The 13,035-nt window shown below is 44.0% G+C and overlaps 1 protein-coding gene across 3 annotated transcripts in view; it reads left to right on the top strand.

Moving 5' to 3' along the window:
- The window catches only part of LOC144691958 (galactosylgalactosylxylosylprotein 3-beta-glucuronosyltransferase 1-like), a 161,251-nt gene that overhangs the window by 72,887 nt on the left and 75,329 nt on the right, over nt 1–13,035 (top strand). The window contains exon 1 of one of the 3 annotated variants that reach the window (XM_078560526.1): nt 10,859–10,957. The exons of the other annotated variants lie outside the window; for them this stretch is intronic. The gene's annotated coding sequence lies outside the window, so the exon portion shown is untranslated. Of the gene's footprint in view, nt 1–10,858; nt 10,958–13,035 lie in introns of those variants that run through there. 3 annotated transcript variants of the gene reach the window in all.

Below are 13,035 nucleotides of genomic sequence, written 5' to 3' on the forward strand. Positions count from 1 at the left end.
GTGTTTCATGATGTTAAATTGTACAATATCTGTTATGAGTAGGCCTCATGTTGATAGTTTTATAATGAGGACGCCTGATGGAGCAATTGAGAAGGCTTCAGCAGAATCCTTGTTCAATGAAATGCTGTGCCTCATCGGGATATGAATCATGATTTGAATCTTAACCTTTGCTGTTTAGGATTTAAGCTCAGTCCCCAGAGGTAAAAAAAAGAATCCCTAAGTTGCTTTTTCATTTGTACCAGTAACACTAACTACTGAGTGTCTTCAATACCTAGCGCTGCAGCAGTCTGATACAAGTGTAGCGATTGTGCAGTGTGGCTCCCATGACTTTTCTGTAGCTTGGGTACTTCCCTGGTGTCACCTCCAGTATTTCATGTTTGAGAAATTAGAGGTGTAAAATAAAATCAGCATTCATGACAAGGGCGGTAATGATCAAATATTGACCCCTGTTTAAAGATAAATTGTGAAGTTGAAGCCATGCATTTGCCATGAACCAGTGCTCGTAGTGGCTTGGACACAGTCTCAGAGTTATTTGACCTACATCCTACAAATTGGCTGGAAGCAAACTCCAGGAAACAGATTATCTACTGAAGTGAGCAATTAGTCATCTTGTGGCCCCTTACTTAGTTACCTATTGCTTCTGCCAGAAGCATATTATTAGGTTACATATAGCACAATATATAGAGAAGTCACAAAGGATAGGAACTGATTGCCAGAGTGAGTTAGCATACCCTATTTTCATCTCTGGGAAGCCAGTAAAGATTGATGAGGGTTAGTTGAAAGAGTTCTAACTGAAATTAATTTTCATAGTCATAATCCAATTAGTGGTAGATGCAGTGATACAACACACTTCCACTAATTGAACATTAATTAGCTTAAAATTAACAGTTTCAGTCAGAAGGGCCCTAAGGATGACGGAAACAAATTTCTATATTTCTTCTGAGGTTGAGCTTGAGAAAGGGATCCCAACACAAGCTATATCTAAGAGCATTTGATGATGACAATGACCCAGATTTTAACTCCCACTGGAAACCATGCAAAACAGAAAACCAGGGGGTGGGGTGAGGGCAAGGATGAGGGTGGGGGGAGCTTACCCACCACTTTGCCCCCATCCCCACTGATCTGACTGACTGACTGCAATTCTGACTGACATTTTGTGTATTTTCCCCTGTTTGTCTCAAGCCTTCAGCTGTCTGGGGCCTGTTCTCTGGATCTCCCTCCCTAAACTCACTTCTCTCCGACAATAAAATCCTTGGTGATTGCTGAAAGAAGATACGTGTTGTCGAAGTTTTTCGTCATGCTCTCATCAGGACAATTTGTAAGAATACCAAATGTTGATTGGTTGACAATTGGACTCTGATTGGTAGAGGCGATGCCATGGAGAATGCAACACCTCTACCAATCAGAATCCACTTGCCAACCAATCAGCACTCTCTTTTCATGCAGTATTAAGCATTATTCCCTTTACATTTGGTATTCTTACAAATTGTCCTGATGAGAGTAAGATAATGTGTCTTTTTTCAGCAACATTCCTACTGTTCTGTACTACCAATGAATATTCAAAAAAAAACCTTCTCTAAACCCCACTTAATCTCACCCTCTGTGACAGGGTCTTGATATTAACCCCTCATATAATGGACAGGAGAAGGTCAGATGGTAGGTTAAAGAGTTAAATACATACTTGTCCCAAAAATGCCACGTATACAGGCACTGCCTTTTTTACAGCAACAGATGTTCAAGCGTCTGAGTGTCCCAGTGTAGAGAGGCTGATCACTCATTAACATGATTAAATCAGCAGTAATGAAAGGGAGGGGAAAGCTTCTGACTCCACAAGGTTATTGCCTTTCTCAACACTCCTGTGGGCATGGAGAAGCAGGAGTGTTGCCCCTTACCAAGCCCCTTCAGAAAGCCTTTGGCTTCCCCATTCCCAATCACAGTCACTCTCCCTGCTCCCAATCACAGCATCACCGCCCCTCCCCCTCTTCCAATCACAGCCTCACTCCCCTCTTCCAATCACAGCCTCTCTGCCCTCTCCCAATCACAACCTCTTCCAATCACAGCCTCTCTACCCTCTTCCAATCACCACCTCTCACCCCTCTCCTAATCAGGCTCTCTCTCCCCACTCCTGATTGTAGCCTCTGCCTCCCAATCATGGCCTCTCTTTCTCCCTTGGCCATTCTGTCCCCACAGATCCTAAACAATGGCCTGTTGCAGACGGTTTTCCCACTAGACTGCCAGTGGTTGTCCATTTGGTTGGCTGCAGAAAGGAAACAAACTATCATTATGTTATTTGGCAGGACCTCCAAGCTTTACAGGCGTTGTGGGTTCTTCAGCTGTTTTTCACCTCCCTGAAGCTTTCCTGCCTCCACCTCAATATCAGGGAAAAGGTGACTGTCCCTTATTTGTTCTGATTTATGTTTTTCTTCTCCTCCCACCCTTCTGCAAAACACCTTGGGACATTTTCTACATTAAAGATGTTATGTAAATGCAATTAATTTCTGTTGCTGTTGTTGCAATGAGCGCTGTCAATCCAGAATTCAAATAATGCATTGGCCAATAATTGAGAAATATCTTGACAAGAGACATCAAGTGGTCATAAATGTAGAATATATCATTTGATACTAATTAATATTGGATTGTCAGTCTGACTGAAGGATGGCTGTTGTAGGGAATAGTAAAGAGGTTCATTAGGGGCTTGATATTATTAGATTGCTTGGGAGGAATAGAATAATTTATTCTGAAGCTGCCTCTGTTATATCTCACCTGAAAGCCCAAACTACTAAAGTGTTCTGTTCTCCAGCAATGATATCTTGCACTTGTTGAACACAGATCATCAAATTAAGATTATAGGGCAAGAAATTAGGCTTGTTAACCCCAATTATTTGGGCACTATGTGTGCCCTTTGAGCCCCAGAATGGCATCAGCAGCCTACAGGTACAATTATGGTGCTATTTGCACTGGACACCATAATGGTGAGGACGTTAGCATGTGTGCAGTGAATGTCCACCGGCAGGATGTACAGCAGACAAATCATGTCACCAGTCAGTGTGCAATACTGATTGATGCCATTGCTCACTGCTACTTCTGATGAAAGGTTACAGTCCTGAAAAGTTAACCTTGTTTCTCTCTCCACAGATGCTGCCAGACCTGCTGACTGTTTCCAGCAATTTTTCTGTTTTTATATTAACTACCTTCATTAATTTCCTTAGCACCTGTCCTGCGGGCATCTTTGTCCTAATGCTGCTACACAGGGCTACCCCAGTGACTGCAGTATGGCTGTTGGAAGGTTACTTTCACTGGGGGAGACTGCAGGTGGCATTAGAGGCGACTTTGAGCAGCTCCAGGCCCAGAAGTCCCTGCTGTGGACTACACCATCTCGGTATAGGCAGCAGGAGTCTGGCTGGCTGACAGGCAACAGCAAGGATAGTGGCAGAGTGGAAGGGGTGGAAGGATGAATGGTCTCATCCTGAGTGAGGGAAGCAGGTTTCTGTTCCATGGAGTCCCTGCCAGTTGCCTGGGGTGTCGTGTCTGCAATCCTAGCAATGGATTAGAAGTCAGATTGCCCGACTGCAATGACACCCTGCAAGCCGCTTTGCACAGTGTATTCCACCACCATGGTGGCAACAAGCCGACCTTGAAAGGCTTCAGTCTGAGGTTCCATTGCAGCACTCAGACATTGGGTGGTTTCTACATGAGCTACAATGGAAGTTGTAACATTGGCCATCAAACACTGCATCATGATTGGTTCCACAAATGAGCTGATGGAGTTGGTCACTACACCCATGCTGGATAGGATAGACTCAAAAGTTCTGTGTAAACCCCCAATGCCTAATTGGTGTTGGACTCCTCCATGTTGTTCCTCATTGGTCGCAGGCTCTCTGGCAGGATTCTCAATACACCAAAAATTTGTTGTGCATACCCATTGGTGCTCTTTTGTAGGCCGCTCCATTGAGGTCCTAATCTGTCCTCTGCAGCAGAACATTGTGCAACCTGAACCCCTGGTGAGCTGGCACTTGTATTATCCTTATTGCCCACCTTGGATTCAGCCCACTTGTGTCTCACCATGTATAGATTCTGCCTCTAATCTGTTCTCAGAGTGACGGTCTTTGTCAAAAATGGTGGCAGCATTTCTTGAATCAAGCAGTGGCGCTGTGTCTTTGTCAACACTGTTTTCTTGCCGTTCCTCCAATGCCTGGCCAGGTGATATAGGTATCTAAAAGGACAAAGGTAAGGGTGTGGTGCAGAGAGATAGAGGGGGAAGTAAGACGTACATGCTTAGACCATCAGCAGCTTCTATCAGAAGAAATTGTGAGATGGTGAGAAGGAGGATCAGGTATGAGGATATCATCATATTCAATGGTTTCAGCCCTTCTGCTGGTCATGGGTGCCGCAACAATGTACAGCACCATCTCAACCATAGGGGTCCCCACCTGTTTTCTGTCACCATGTCCTGCTGTAGGTGTAAGGTTTGCAGTAGTGCTAAGTGTATGAGGGTGAGGTGAAGGATATAAATGTTAGTTATGAGGCCAGTTTGATAGATATTGATGCTAAGGGAGTGATGGGTGCACGGTGATTTGAGCAGTGCCTGCAGCTCTGGATGTTGTTGGTAGGATATGGCATTGCACTCACGGACCTTGATCACTCGTGTGAGGTCATTGAACTTCTTGCGGCACCATATCCAGGTCCTCAGGATTTGTCTCCTGGCATTGACCTCCATTGTTATCCACTCCCACTGCGTTTCAATGTCTGTCTGGAGGGCCTCCTTCCCCACTGTGGATACAGGACATCTCTCCTCCTTTGTACTTCCTTTATCAACACACCCAGTGCAGTGCCGGAAAATCTTGGAGCCTGCTCTCTCTCCCATGTTGTGCCATTTTTTTACTCTTTCCAAAATCATATTCTTTTCAACCAAGACTCCCAGCATATGGTCCAGCCAGCATGCACCTCCCCTTTAAGAGCTGTGGGATAGCTTTAAGCAGTGTGTGCTAGCTTTAAATGGTGCTAGCCTGTCACAATATTGGCTCCCTGCTGGTGCATACAGCTGATCAACAGTGCAGTTAGTGCTGGCTGGATGCTGAGATCATTCAAATGAACAAGAGGCACAAAATCAACATACTTCCTGTATTGCAATCATTAGCATGGGTTAATCATGCATTGCAATCCCTTTGCCTGTTTTTAGGTCAATCCAAATTGGCCTGCATAAGGTTTGACAAAAAGCCAACAAGAACTTTAAAAAAATTAAACAAACCATTTCAGTATGGGAGATCATTGTTCATTATACTACTGGGGTTTGAGTAAAAATCAGCCTGAGGAATATGCACACACTGACTTGTGCACATGTCCTCTGTCTGTGCGTCTGTTTACCTCATATACATTGTGCACCTGGCTCTTTGTACTGGTGGTGACTAGTGGGAACCTTAAAGGGGAAGCTAGATAGGTAAATGAGGGAGAAAGGAATAGAAGGACCTGCAGGAGTCTTGCCGTGAGCATTAATGCTGGCACAGACCAGTTAGGCCAAATGGCCTGTTTCTGATCTTTAAATTCCATATGACTGAAGAATAAAATTACTGGTGAATAGGAAAGAGTAGGAAGAGGAGGGAGAAAATACAGACCAATACAGTCATTGCACCATCTCTTGCTTCTTTCCCAGAACTGCTACCATCCATCAGTCTTTATTTTTTTTCTACAGTTGACAAGGTTATTAAAATTCAAGGTTGACTTTTCACAATTATTACTTTTTTAGTGAACTCATCTCTCTTCGGCTTTGCTGACTGTAGACCTTGGCCCAGGTTTATCAAAAAGAAAAATAGGGAATAAGAATGACAAAAGCTGCCATTCAGTGAATCTACAGCGAATATAAGAGAAAATTGAGAGAGTGGATGATTTACTGCCTGCTGCTTGCAGTGAGTTATACATCGAGGTGCTGATGCTGATGGGTGTGATATGGAGTACTCATATAATTAAATGGATCCTATGATTTAGACAAGCCAACATGTTTCACTGAGCTGTATTTTGTTGAGCTGAACAGGACTGAGAGAAAAACTATTTTTCTTCATAATTTATAACTCCCGAATAAAATCAATGGAATGTATAGTTTTCAAATGCACACTCACTAAGATGCAATTTTGTGGGTTTTAATTAAGGAAAAATATGATGTACCTGTAATGATCATCTCTTAACACTTCTCAAGCAGCTAAGCAAGCGGTTAACTGGTTTGCTTCTCTAGCTGTGGAGTAAATTACTTTTGTGATAAATGACTAAAGGAAATTTGAGCAAATCCCAGTTTGATTTATGAAACCCTGCAAACTCTCAGGCCCAGAGTAACAATCCTAACTTTAAAAATGTTTATAGTACAGTAAGCCTGCAGTTTGTAATCTAAGCAACAGAGAAACTCTTGAAATAACTAATAGCTGAAAAAAGAGACGCGCTGTCCAAACTTTTCGCCTTGCACCCATCAGGACAGATGTCAAATTTCAAAAGGAACAACAATTTATACTGCATGAGAAAAAGGTTACTGATTGGTTGGCAAGTTGGTTCTGATTGTTTCAGATGTTGCCATGGCAAATGCGCCAGGAAGCTATTACCTCCCCCATGCTTTTGTTTATTCAAAAAATGTGTAATGTCTGGATATATTTCTTTTGCCTGCAGAGGACAGGTCCCTGCATATGAATATATGTAGCTTCTTCAAGAATAAGTAAGCTATATTGTGAGCCCAACTGATAATCGTAAATTGGTTGTTAGTGTAATTCTTAGCGCACTTGGAATTGTTCAGCAAACACTGCCCAATCGTGGAATCACATTTATGTTATCATTATGTTCTGAGTTTAGCAAACACGGGTTGATTGAGTATGGTCAGTACTCTGCCTATTGTGAACTGCCGAAGGAATCTGCTATTTGATATGATTTGCCAATTGTTGGGACATACAAACTATGTACCCGGCATCACACTGCACTGAAATTCATCTGCCACATTACTCATTTGTGTGGTAGGTAGAATGTCTTTTTAGCTTGACAGCAGCATCCTGTTAGTGGTGAATACCACTCGTGTTGCTACTGCATAGTAGCAGTGTGAAATGGCTAGCTTCGCCTGATTGCTCACATTTTTAAGCTACTTTACCCTTCCAGGGTAATTTAAGGTAGACTGGGCAGTTTTCAGGCCTGAAAGTGGTAGCCTTTGGCCCATTCACGAGTATACACTTCATCCCACGCTCAAAATCACCTTTGAAATGGAGCAGTCTAACAAGCTCCCTTTCCTCGACATGCTAGTTGAGAAACCCGCTAATGGGTTCTCTATTACTGTTTACCGTATGCCCACCTTCACTGGTCAATATACATGCTGGGATTCCTACAGCTCCACGTGCTACAAGTTTGGCCTTATCAGCAATCTAATAAATAGAGTCCAAACCACTTGCTCGCCGTGCAAGCTTAATGCCAACATAGGGTGCACCAAAGCTACCCTGCGGGATAATGGCTACTCTGATCAGATCATTACTCATTGTGTAGTGTGCATACGCACGAATGAGCCAATGGCTGCCATTTTCACATCTGAAAAGTGCCCATTCTACCTCAGTTTATCCTGGAAGGGTAAAATAACTCAAAACTTTAAGCAACAGGTGAAGCTATGAGTGATATTTGCCATTAACAGGATGCTGCCATAAAGGTAAAAAAATGTTCTGCCTACCACACAAATGAGTACTACAGTATATGAATTACTATGCAGCAGTGCAATGCAGGCCATATGTTCAATGGCTTGCAGATCATATCAAGCAGCACATTCCTTTGGCAGTTCGTAATAGGCAGAGTACTGATCATACTCAACTAATCCGTGCTTACAAAACTCACAATATAATGATAACGTAGAAGTGATTCAGCAATTGGGCAGCATTTTCTGAACAATCCTGAGTGTGCTAAGAATGACACTAACAACCAATTTAAGATTATCAGGTGGGCTCACAATGTAGCTCACTTACACTTGCTGGAAGTTACATATCCCATTTGCAGGGACCTGTCCTCTGCAGGCAAAAGGAATGTGTCCAGGCAGTGAGCCACCTTCGTGAACCGTTGCAAGCGTAGGTATACCCACAAGTGCTGTTTGGGAGGGAGATCCAGGATTTTGACACCAACCAACAATGAAGGAACAACGATACAGTTTCAAGTCAGGATGGTGTATGATTTGGAGAAGAACTTGCAGGTGGTGGTGTTCCCTTACATTGCTGCCCTTGTCCTTTTAGGTGGTAGAGGTCATGAGTTTGGAAGGTGCTGTCAAAGGAGCCTTGGTGAGTTGCTGCAGTGCATCTTGTAGATGGCACATGGTGCTGTCACTGTGCGTCAGTGGTGGAGGGAGTGGATGTTCAAAGAGATGGATGGGGTGCCAATCAAGTGGGCTACTTTGTCCTGGATGGTGTCAAGCTTCTTAAGTGTTGTTGGAGCTGCACTCATACAGGGAAGTGGACAGTATTGCATCACACTCCTGACTTGTGCCTTGTAGATTGTGGGCAGGCTTTGGGGAGTCAGGGAGGTGAGTTACTTGCTGCAGAATTCTCAGCCTCTGACCTGCTCTTGTAGCCACAGTATTTATATGGCTAGTCCAGTTGAGTTTCTGGTCAAAGGTAACCCCCAGGATGTAGATAGTGGGAGATTCAGTGATGGTAATGCAATTGAATGTCAAGGGGAGATGGTTGGATTCTCTCTTGTTGAAGATGATCATTGGCACTCGTGTGGCACGAATGTTACTTGCCAGTTATCAGCCAAAGCTATTGTCAGGTCTTGCTGCATTTTGACATGGACTGCTTCAGTATCTGAGGAGTCGCAAATGGTGCTGAACATTGTGCAATCATCAGCGAACATCACCGCTTCTGACCTTATGATGGAGGAAAGGTCATTGATGAAGCAGCTGAAGATGGTTGGGCCAAGGACACTACCCTAAGGAACTCTTGCAGTGATGTCCTGGAACTGGGATGATTGACCTCCAACAACCACAACCATCTTCCTTCCTGCTAGGTATGACTCCAACCAGTGATGAGTTTACTCCTGATTCCCATTGACTCCAGTTTTGCTAGAGTCAAAGTTAGATGCTGCCTTGATGTCAAGAGCAGTCACTCTCACCTCACCTTTTGAGTTCAGCTCTTTTATCCATGTTTGAACCAAGGCTGTAATGAGGTCAGAAACTGAGTGGCCCTGCATCTGTCCTGATGAGTGCAAGATGAAAAGCTTTGACAGCATGTCTCTTATTTCAGCAATACTCAAGTTCTGTGCTACAAAGGGACTATAAAATAACTAATTATTATAACTAGTGGTGTTGTTTTATATTCTACCATTTTGTGCCACTCATTCTATCCCAGATGTGGCTTAAGCCATGTTTTACCCTAACTTTACCTAGCCTGAACTTCAATAGGTGTTGTTCTTTATCTTTGTATTACTAAAATTCCATTTGTCTTTATATTATCATTTGGGAGAAGGGGTGGGGTGTGCTCCCTGATGTATGTGTAACAGGGCTTATCAAAGTTCCCAGATCTTTAGCCACTGATGCACGGAACAGGCTTTTAATTAATTTTAGATCAGAGGGGAAAATTAGTGGTTCAACAATGCCAATAGGTAAAAACACATTTTAGCTTACAAAAGGGAAGAAAATATTTTCATCACTGGATGTGGACATTCTTTTTAATCTTGGTTACAAATATTAGCTTTTTAATATTATTTTGTAACAGAATAAATGCACAATGTTAGTAATAACAACTTCATAAAACAGGTTTTAGAAAAAAAATAGTTAACAGGTTAGCTTTTAGTTTTACTAAGATATATTTTACCTTAATGTGGAAACACTATACAGTAATTGACATAGAATTTTTTTTGTGACTTACAGCTCAAAATTGTAAATTACAGTGCATCTCCTCTTGTTAAGAACTTGGTGATTTGTTAAAAACGGTGTTAGTTTTAGACCAAAATATTTGCCACATTAGCAATGTTTTCTATTGAAAAACTGGATTATATTTTAGTTACGCTGTATATCATAATCTTTATTCTATCAAGTTGTTCATATTCTAATCCATATCAAATTCTCTTTGAATTCCATATTACTCTGATGTTTTCACTATCCCAATATCTGTAGCTTTTAATATGCTCATATGGTATCTCATTACTTTTACCAGCCAATTGTCAAAATGATGAGTTTCTAACATTTGACTCATCAGTCACATTCCATTTATAAAGGAAAGTGCTAGCCTTTTTTTGAATAAAAGTTTCATTCACATTTACTCTTTCAAGCAAATTAGTGGGCCATGGTGTGGAGCCTGTACAATATGTATTAAGGAAAAATGTAGAACCTCCTGCCTGTCTCACAGAAAATGTTACATTACAAGGAAGTTTAGCAGAGTGTTAAGTAACACTTCCCTAAACCATGAGCGGATCACATATGTTCATCACTTCCTGCAACAACATTGCACTTCTGGCTGCTGGAATCCAAACTCTGCCGAGAGAAACAAAAGGAGTTCTGTTAAACCCGAGGGTGGATGGAAATGGAATTGCTAAAGTGAACAACAATATAAAAAAGAAGAGCAGTTAGATAAATTTGACATGGTCTTGCAAATGCTGCAGTTTATAGCTCTCAATGTTTATTATTTTGCTGTCTCAGAAGAGAGGTTTTGCTTCTGCCAGCAGAAAGAAAAAAATTGAAAAAGCATTTTTGTTTTGTGAAAACCCACCTTTATACTCATTAAGTATTGAACAATAAGATATTGGTCAATCGTATTGGGCTGTAACTTCGAACTACTGTTGGAAAGTGCTGGCCCACAGGGATTAGAGGAAATAAATACCTACTTACCTGGCCTTGAAAATAACGTTGACACCTCCATTCGCTGGAGCGGCTTGGGGCCTGCACTGAAAAAATCCTCGCAGGCCCCAGCGAAATGCAGCTCCAGCGGATTCAAGGAGGCCATGCCCCCTGTTTATGGCACTTATGGTAAGTTTAAAGGGCCAGGGAAATTGACAGACCAGGGAGAAGATAAGTGTCTAAGGTAAGGATTTGGGGGGTGGGTCAGAGGTCCGGAAGAGGTGGGGGTGGTCAGTTGGAGGTCTGGGAAGGTGGGGGTCAGTTGGAGATCTGGGAGTGTGGGGGGTGGTCGGTTAGAGATCCAGTGGGGTGGGGGGGTTGGACGTCCGTGAGGGGGTGGGTGCAGAGTGCTGGGTGGGACTGGGGGGTTGTCTGAGGTCAGGGGCGGAAGTCGATTGGATGTTCATGGGGGAGGTGGGGTCGTGGAGAGGGTGGTCAGAGGTCTAGGAAGTCATGGGTTGGGGTAGGTGTCCGAGGTCCAGGGGGGGTGGGACAGTCGGAAGTCTAGGGAGGGATCAGAGGTCTGGGGGATTCGTTGGGGGTTACGAAGTTGGTGGGGGGAGGTCAGAAATCCGTGGGGAGTGAGGAGGGGGTCCGAGGTCGGGGGTTGAGATCAGTTAAAGGTCTGGGGGGCTGGGGGTGGTGTGGGGTTGGAGGTCCATGGGGATGTGGGATCGGAGGTCGGGGGGGGAGGAGGGGGATCTGAAGTCGGCGGTGGGAAATCAGAGATCAGGAGGGTGGGGTTTGAAGGCTGGGGGGTGGAGGTTCAGAGGTTGGTGGGGGTTGGGGGGCTGGGGGGTGTCGATGGTCAGGGGTGTGGGGTATTGGAGATCGGGGGTTTGGGGATGTCAAAGGTTGGGGTTTGGGGGTTTGAGGGGGTTGGTGGTTGGAGTGTCGGAATTAGGGGGTGGGGTTGTCGGAGGTCGGGGAGTGGAGGGTGTCAGAAGTCGGGGGATAGGGAGTGTCAGAGGTCGGAGGGGTGGGGGGGGAGTTGGGGGGGTGGGTGGTCAGGAGGTGTGGGGTGAGTCCCATGGGAGGGGAGCAGGCGGTGTCGGGGGAGCCCCATGAGATCGGGGTCAGTCTGGGTCTTTACAATAGTTACTCAGAAGTTAGAAGAGGTTTTAATTCTTCTAACTTTGCCTATGTAACTGTTCATATAACCCTGGCGAAACCATCTGAAGTTTGAAATTTAAACCACATTTTTGGATGGTTCCCAGCACAGCGCAATTGCTCAGAGGAAGTGTGCACTTCTGGGCGCTTGCCATGCAATCCCTTATCTGGAAACTTCCCTGCGCATCTTTTGGGTACCCCCAAATCCGATGCTGGGGAGCTCAAAGGTTACCAGCCATCCAGTCCCATAGGAATGTTGGGGCAGAAATAGGATAGTGCCGCCAAGCTGCTGGGTACAATCAGGAACAATCCCTGCGAGTAGGCCCAGGGCATGATCGGAATTAGGTCTTGGGCCTCATATAAATTAGACCTATAAGCTGCAGGTGTCTGCTGCATGTATGGCAGTTCACCAATGGGCATCAATTTTGGGCAGCGGTGCCACCAACAGTGATCTTCAGGTAGGCTCTGATTGGGAAAAATGATTGAGAGGAGGCCAAGCAGAGGCTGCAATGGCCTGCAGGCCGACTGTGGAGCTAGGGGAGGCACTCCTTTGTGGATTATCCGCGCAATATAGAAACTGCCTGGCTTTCCTTGTCATTTGTTTCAATGGAAATTTAGAAATGTAAGCGTAATTGAGGTAAATAGCATAGATGCATTAAAGGGGAAGCTGGAGAAATTCCTGAGGGATAAAAGAATTGAATGTTACTCCAATAGGGTTAGGTGAAGACGGTGGGAGTAGGTTTGTGTGGAGCATAAATGCTGGCACAGGCTGTTGTACATTCTACATATTCTATGTACTAGGTAACAACCAGGGAATAAGTTAAAATTCCACTCATTATATTTTATTTACTCATTTTACGCCCTCTTAATAGTCAGATCTCTACTTAACCTTCTCTGTTCCAATGAAATGAGCCCCAATTATTTTCATAACGATGACCTGTCAATGCTGTCATTGTAGAAAACCTTCACTGTATGTTTTTCATGGCTCTAATGCCCTTCCTGTAGTGGGATGCTCAGAACAATGAGAGAATTTTCTCTGCATCCTTAGATCATTTTCTTGAGACAGATGCTCCACTGTTCCCAGGTCTTGGAAACCT

This window comes from Cetorhinus maximus, chromosome 16 (assembly GCF_964194155.1).
Source record: "Cetorhinus maximus chromosome 16, sCetMax3.hap1.1, whole genome shotgun sequence".
NCBI classification, from domain to species: Eukaryota; Metazoa; Chordata; class Chondrichthyes; order Lamniformes; family Cetorhinidae; genus Cetorhinus; species Cetorhinus maximus.